Source organism: Polyodon spathula, chromosome 2 (assembly GCF_017654505.1).
Source record: "Polyodon spathula isolate WHYD16114869_AA chromosome 2, ASM1765450v1, whole genome shotgun sequence".
Classification (NCBI taxonomy): Eukaryota; Metazoa; Chordata; class Actinopteri; order Acipenseriformes; family Polyodontidae; genus Polyodon; species Polyodon spathula.
This window is the reverse complement of record NC_054535.1, coordinates 13,148,969-13,155,919: the sequence shown is the minus strand read 5'-3', so window position 1 is coordinate 13,155,919 and position 6,951 is coordinate 13,148,969.

The window sequence follows — 6,951 nt, the reverse complement described above, 5'->3', positions numbered from 1 at the left end:
GTGTGATTTTTGAATATTGATAAATCCAGTGAAGGCTTTGCCCAGCCTGGAAATTGTTATTTTTGCTTTTTGTCTTGCTTTATTTGTGTTTAAATCCCTTTATTTTGGCCCTTGTGCCCTTTCATTTTTGTGTTTATTTATAATCAAGTAGTTAATTTTTTGAACTACAGACTGTCTCTGGGTCTCTATCCACTTCCCAGCCTGCCACATATGGTGTCAGAAGCGGGATAGCGCCACCTAGAGGCTCAGAACAGTATTTATTTATTTATTTTTTTGGGAAGAATTGTTGGGAGAATTATTATTATTATTTTTTTTTGATTATGGGAAAGAAGAAGAGCAGACAGAAAAGCAGCAGCTGAAGAAAAGTAAGCTGCTGCAGCCACCGCTGGAGGACCCGGCCAGCCTCTTCCCTTGGTGTTCCTGGTGCGGGAAGGAGGACCATTGTTGGCGGTCCTGCCCAGATGTGCCACCAGCAAACTGGTGTGGCCAGTGTGAGGAGGACGGCCACAACTGGGCAGGATACCCCTACAACCAGGCCCAGAAAGAGGTGCAGTATTCACCCCGGGCATCAGGGGCCACCCCACTACCTCCAGCACCACCACCTTCACCACTGTCCCCGTCTGGGACTGGTTGATGCACCCTGAGGCAGACCTCGTCCATGATCTCCCCATAGTTATCAACACGCTGTGGCGTCGAGATGGGGAGAGGTGCGAACAGTGGGAGGAACAACACCACCCAGCGTCCTTCCCAGAGGTTGCCCTCATGGTGGTTAATTACCTGGCGGTAGACATGGGAGATGCCCGGGTCACTCCAATAAAGAGGGAGGAGCCGCCGTCGCTCCCAGAGCCAGAGAGGGAGGAGGAGCCGCCGTCACTCCCAGAGCCAGAGAGGGAGGAGGAGCCGCCATCGCTCCCAGAGCCAGAGATGGAAAAGGAGCTGCCGTTGCTCCCAGAGCCAGAGAGGGAGGAGGAGCCGCCGTCACTCCCAGAGCCAGAGATGGAGGAGGAGCCGCCGTTGCTCCCAGAGCCAGAGATGGAGGAGGAGCCGCCGTCGCTCCCAGAAAGGGAGGAGGAGCCGCCGTCGTCCCCAGAGCCAGAGAGGGAGGAGCCGCCGTCGTCCCCAGAGCCAGAGAGGGAGGAGCCGCCGCTCCCAGAGCCAGAGAGGGAGGAGCCGCCCCTCTCAGAGCCCAGAGGGGAGGAGCTATGGCCCAAGGATGCCTGCCTTGCACCGCCCAGAGATGCCATGCCCGCTCCGCTCAGGGATGACTCATTTGGATTGCCTGGGGTTGTCTGCTGCTCCGCATCGCCTGGGGTTGCCTGCTGCTCCGCATCGCTTGGGACTGCTAGTGTCTCCTTTTTGTTTTCTAGGGTTGCCAAGGGTCTGCCGCCGTCTCCGCCTCCGCCACCAGAGGGAGCCGGGCCGCCGTCGCCGCCTCCGCCACCAGAGGGAGCCGGGCCGCCGTCTCCTTGCTACCTTGGAGATCCGGGGCCCCCTCAACTAAAGAAGGCTTGGGGGCTCCGACATCAACCCTGCCCACCACCACCCACCATAACAGCCCACCCAAGGGACATAATTGGACTTGAGGGGGGAAGGGGGGAGTTGGCCGATTACGGCCGGTGTAAGTTGTACATGGGGGGATGTGTGTGGCAGAGCAAAGCTCTGCCTTTTTAAATTGGCAGGGATGGTGTTAATTTCCCCTACCTGCCTGGGTTTATTATGTTCAGGTGGCTGGGGTTGATTAGTCGATTAGGTTAATTAACGATCAATCACCGTCCAGCCACCTGACATAAAAGGAGGCCTCTGCTTCTCATTTGGGGAGGAGGGAGCTGAGGAAGCAGGTTGGTGGGTTTTTTGTGTGTGATTTTTGAATTTTGATAAATCCAGTGAAGGCTTTGCCCAGCCTGGAAATTGTTATTTTTGTTAGTTTTGCTTTTTGTCTTGCTTTATTTGTGTTTAAATCCCTTTATTTTGGCCCTTGTGCCCTTTCATTTTTGTGTTTATTTATAATAAAATAGTTATTTTTTTGAACTACAGACTGTTTCTGGGCCTCTATCCACTCACCAGCCTGCCAATGGGGGTCTGCAAAATAACAGTTCCACCAGGGTGCGCAAATCACGGCCAAATATGAGGGCTGTGGGGGTGCACCCGGTAGACTCCTGGATGTCGACCACTACTTGCTCAAGCGGGGTCCCCACCTGATAATGCTGAAGTGTCGAGTGCTCCCAGTCGAGAGGGCCCTTACGGTGCAGGAGTCTGCGTGGCAGTGGCCCCATTAGAAGCTTTAGACTACTCACCAGTTTAAATGTTACTTTAGATTATAAAACGTACAATACATACTTCTGACAAACATAATTTCCGGTCGGAGTCGTGGGTCTCCAACCCTGTGTGAAAAGTCGGAAATAATTTAAAATCTTGCACCGCACGTCTTTTTTGGAAAGGAGCACAGCCTTAACAGATCGTCAAACATTTCATCTGTCATTCTAAAATACCTAAAATAACTGTCACATACCAGCATCTCTCTAAATAGTGTTTGAAATTATCTCTTTTGATTGTATAGATGTTCAAACTCAGCACATTTACTTAAATGTACATTTGCATAAATGGCCAGCAGCTCCCCTTTGTGGGGCTCCGAACATCGTACTTCCTGCTGCAAAAGTGAGGCTAGGGGAGCTGGTCTCCTGACCTCCCCCCCTTCTTTATAGCTGACATCCCCCTTTTCTGAGGTTCTGGCCCCAGTGCTTCCTGTGGTCCTGCAGGACTAGCAGCAGCCCCGGGTGGCACAAGCCAGGCAGTGGCCCCAGGCAGTGCAAGCCGGGCAGTGGCCCCAGGCAAAGCAGAGCCCTCAGCAATCCCAGGTGAAGCAGAGTTCTCAGTGACCCTAGGCAAAGCAGAGCCCTCAGCAACCCCAAGTGAAGCAGAGCCGGCAGCGACCCCGGGTGAAGCAGAGCACTCAGTGACCCCAGGCGAAGCAGGACTGGCAGCAACCCTAGTAGAAGCAGAGGAGAGACAAGCAACACCAGGTGAAGCGGGACCCTCAGCAACCCTAGGGGATATAAGAGAGACACAGGCTGCCCCAGGCGATGCGGAGCAACAGGTAGCCCCAGGCGATGCAGACGTGGCATCCTTGCACGGCGCAAGACAGGCATCCTTGGGCGGTGCGAGGCAGGCATCCTTGGGTGGTGTGAGGCAGGGCAGCAGTGGACTCTCGGGAGGCGACAGTGGGAGAAGAGCCAGGCCTAGCTGCGGTGCTGGGGTCGGCCCACTTCACAGCCACTGCGGCAGGGCAGTTTTCCCCCATGCTCCCTTCAGCAACCTATGCAGAGGCTGCTGAGGTCTGGCAGCATCCTGCCTTGGTCCCTCCAATGCTGAAGGGAGAAGCATCTCCTGCTTCTCTCCCTCTAGCTGGGTGGAGACAGAGGCAGCTCCTGCTGTTTTGCTCCTGGTGAATGCAGCAGGGGCTCCTCCCGTTCTGGCGGCGAAGGCGTCAGGGGCTCCTCCCCTTCTCGCAGTGAAGGCGGCAGGGGCTCCTTCCCTTCTGGCTGCAGTGGAGAAACAAGCAGGCATGCTTCCTCTGCTGGTGGAGGTGGGAGTGGCACGTAGTCCTCCCACGGTGGTGGAGGTGGAACCAGCAGGCATTCTACCTCTGCTGGTGGGTACCTGGGTTGTGGATGCACAAACTCTCCCCTCTTGGGCTGTGGATGCACCAACCCCCCTCTTGGGCTGTGGACGTACCTACTCCCCCCTCTTGTGCTGTGGACGTACCTACTCCCCCCTCTTGTGCTGTGGACGCATCGACTCCCCCCTCTTGGGCTGTGGATGCATCGACCCCCCCTTGGGCTGTGGACGCATCGACTCCCCCCTCTTGGGCTGTGGACGCATCGACTCTCCCCTCTTGGGCTGTGGATGCACCGACTCCCCCCTCTTGGTCTGTGGATGCACCGACTCCCCCCTCTTGGGATGTGGACGTTCGGGCTCCTCCCACTCAGGCGCAGGATGTTTGGGCTCCTCCCTCTTGGACTATAGTGGGGGTTGGCACAGCATGCGTTCCTCTGGGGGGACGGGGCAGTTCGCTGGGAAATTCCCCCACTCCCCACAGATGCAGCAACAATAATGCACTCCCATGCTGTGGAGGAGGGCTTCCCAGCTAACCTCCTCTTGTATCTCCCGATTAGCAACAAATTAATCACTTAATTAATTCAGGAGATGGCCACCTTCTGCTCAAGTTTTAATTAACATGGATGGGCTGGAAAATACATTTTCAAAACAAAACACGGCATTCGACGACATTTATATATTAATAAATAAAACAAACACAAAACACAGTACAGGGGCGGAGGGGGAAACCCCGTTCTAAAATAAATACTGAACAGGGCTGCTTGCCCTGTTACAGTCCCCCTCAGGGTCCATCAGCCAGTTTAAGATCTCTCTGAAGGGCATTGCTTGCACTGGCTTCCCCCTCGTGGGCACTGGATGCACAGACTATTCCTTTGTCTGTGCTGGAGCTTGCAACGGCTTCTTACCCTTCTTCTAGGGATAACCACTCCTCCCCTTCTTCCTCTTTGAGGCCAACAGTTGTTCCTCTTCCTCCAACAACACCCAGGAAAACCCATCGAGCTGTGAGCACTTCTGCCATAAATGGATGGAGTGCTCACACAGCCCACACCAGTCTTGGACTTCTGGACCTTCCAGTGGTGGTGGTTCTACTTCCCCAGTACACGCAATAGTATCACTCCTTTGGGGCCATTGTATATACCTCCATTCTTTCAAAAAAAAAAATCATTTTCACATGCAAAAAAACTGTGTACCCGCAGTACAGTTCCTGGCCTGAGTGTGGCAATGCTGTTTCCTACTTTCTGGCACCATATAAGAACATAAGAAAGTTTACAAACAAGAGGAGGCCATTCAGCCCATCTTGCTCGGTTGTTAGTAGCTTATTGATCCCAGAATCTCATTAACAGTAGAAGGACCGGAGACTACTACTATATATGAACATTTATTTTACAAATCAAAAAAAGTATAAAGTATAAATAAACATGCATTCTCACGCTTTTATCTGGATAGGGCATTTTAACCCCATCCAGGCTGTAAAGAATAATAACAAAACATACAGTAAAACAATAATAATAAAAAAATAATACAAACTACATACAGGGACGGGGTGTACCCTGTCAGGCAGGAAGGACACAGCCTAGAAACAAGTGGAGGCTGAATGAATTGTAAGACTGTACATGTTTACATACAAGATAAAGCTCCCATATTTTACAACAGTGGTGCACAACAAGGGTCATTCCACTTGGAGATACAATTCAGACTAAACCAAGGCCTGGATTAAATCAAAACTTGGACAACACCATACATGTTACAAAGTGTAACAAGGGTGGAAAAATTAACTTTGATTCAATTCAGGACTAGGCATATGCTGCAGAACTGCTACCAAACACTTAACAGATATTTACCTGCAGCAAAACAATATTCTGCGCATAACATCATGGTTATACTGTACTTTAATTTGAGGTTAGAGTGTCTTATTAGTTAATGGGACATATACATGTCTATGGCTAACTACAGAGACATTTACATGTACAAACTCTATACCTAGAAGAACATCTACGAGATCAACACAAATTACAAGTCATATGTTTTCCAAAACAATGTACTGCAGTGCCCTCTAAAGGAGACAACTGAGAATTTTAGTTTAAAAAAATACATTTAAAAAAAAAGCCTCTGTAAGTCGCCTTGGATAAAGGCATCTTCTAAATAATAATAAACAAAGAGCTTTGTGCAAGTAGAGCATTTAAAGCACAGTAAAAACAAAGAAATACAAATAGTAGGCCCATGTATTTTTGTAACATTTTGAAATTGCAAGGCCGTTACTTTTATCAATGTGTTTAAAAAAAAAGTCAATTTAATGCAACAGTTTTTAAAAACAAGTTCTTAGTACAAATGTATTTTGCCTTTAAACTTGAAGTTTCAACGTGCTGTCTAAAATTAAGTTTACAAATGTTATTGATTTGAAGACTTTAGTTTCGTCAGATGGACACTAAAAAGGAGGAGGTGTCAGGTGATTCCAATCTTAGCTTGTTATGTTTTGTAGCAGGCCTACCATTAATTTACATTAAGGTATTAATTAAACAAAGTTGTTAATTTCTGGTTTTAAAAAAAAAAAAAAAAAAAAAAAAACACATTAAAGATTTTTGTGTCAACAAAGAAGTGTTTTCACAGAGTAATATTGACAAAAACGCTTTTGTTTTTTTTGTTTTTTTTTTTTAACATGTTCTAATAAATTTCAATTAACACAGCGGCTAACGCTTGGACAATATGGTTCTTAATGACTGTGGCCTATTAAAGTGCCCACCACACTGTGGCTGGAAGTGGTTATGGTTTCATCGGTTTGCTACTGATGCAACGAATTGATCATTTGGGGCCATATTACGCAGACAGGTTTCTTCCAGTGCGTACATAGCGTGTAGACGAAGTGAGACGAGGACCCTTGTTTATTGAGTAGGCATTCTAAAAACGCACTGCATGGCATTACGTTTTTCTTGTGCGCTAAATAAGACATTTCTTAATAGGCCTTCTGTAGTAATTTATACATTGAATACATAATCAGAATACAATTTAAATATGCAAATGGTAAAATCTATTTGTGGACATGGATGAGTTCAATTAAAAGTGTGTGTGTGTGTGTGTGTGTGTGTGTGTGTGTGTGTGTGTGTGTGTGTGTGTGTGTGTATGTGTGTGTGTGTGTGTATGTATGTGTATATATATATATATATATATATATATATATATATATATATATATATATATATATATATTGGAAATTCTGGCCTGTGATTGGTTAAAACCTCATCATAGGAGCAAAAATAGATTGTTGCCCTGACATCCTTACACCACTGGGCAATAGTGACATGTGACAGGAACGCCCTCCACTTCTACTACAAGATAAAG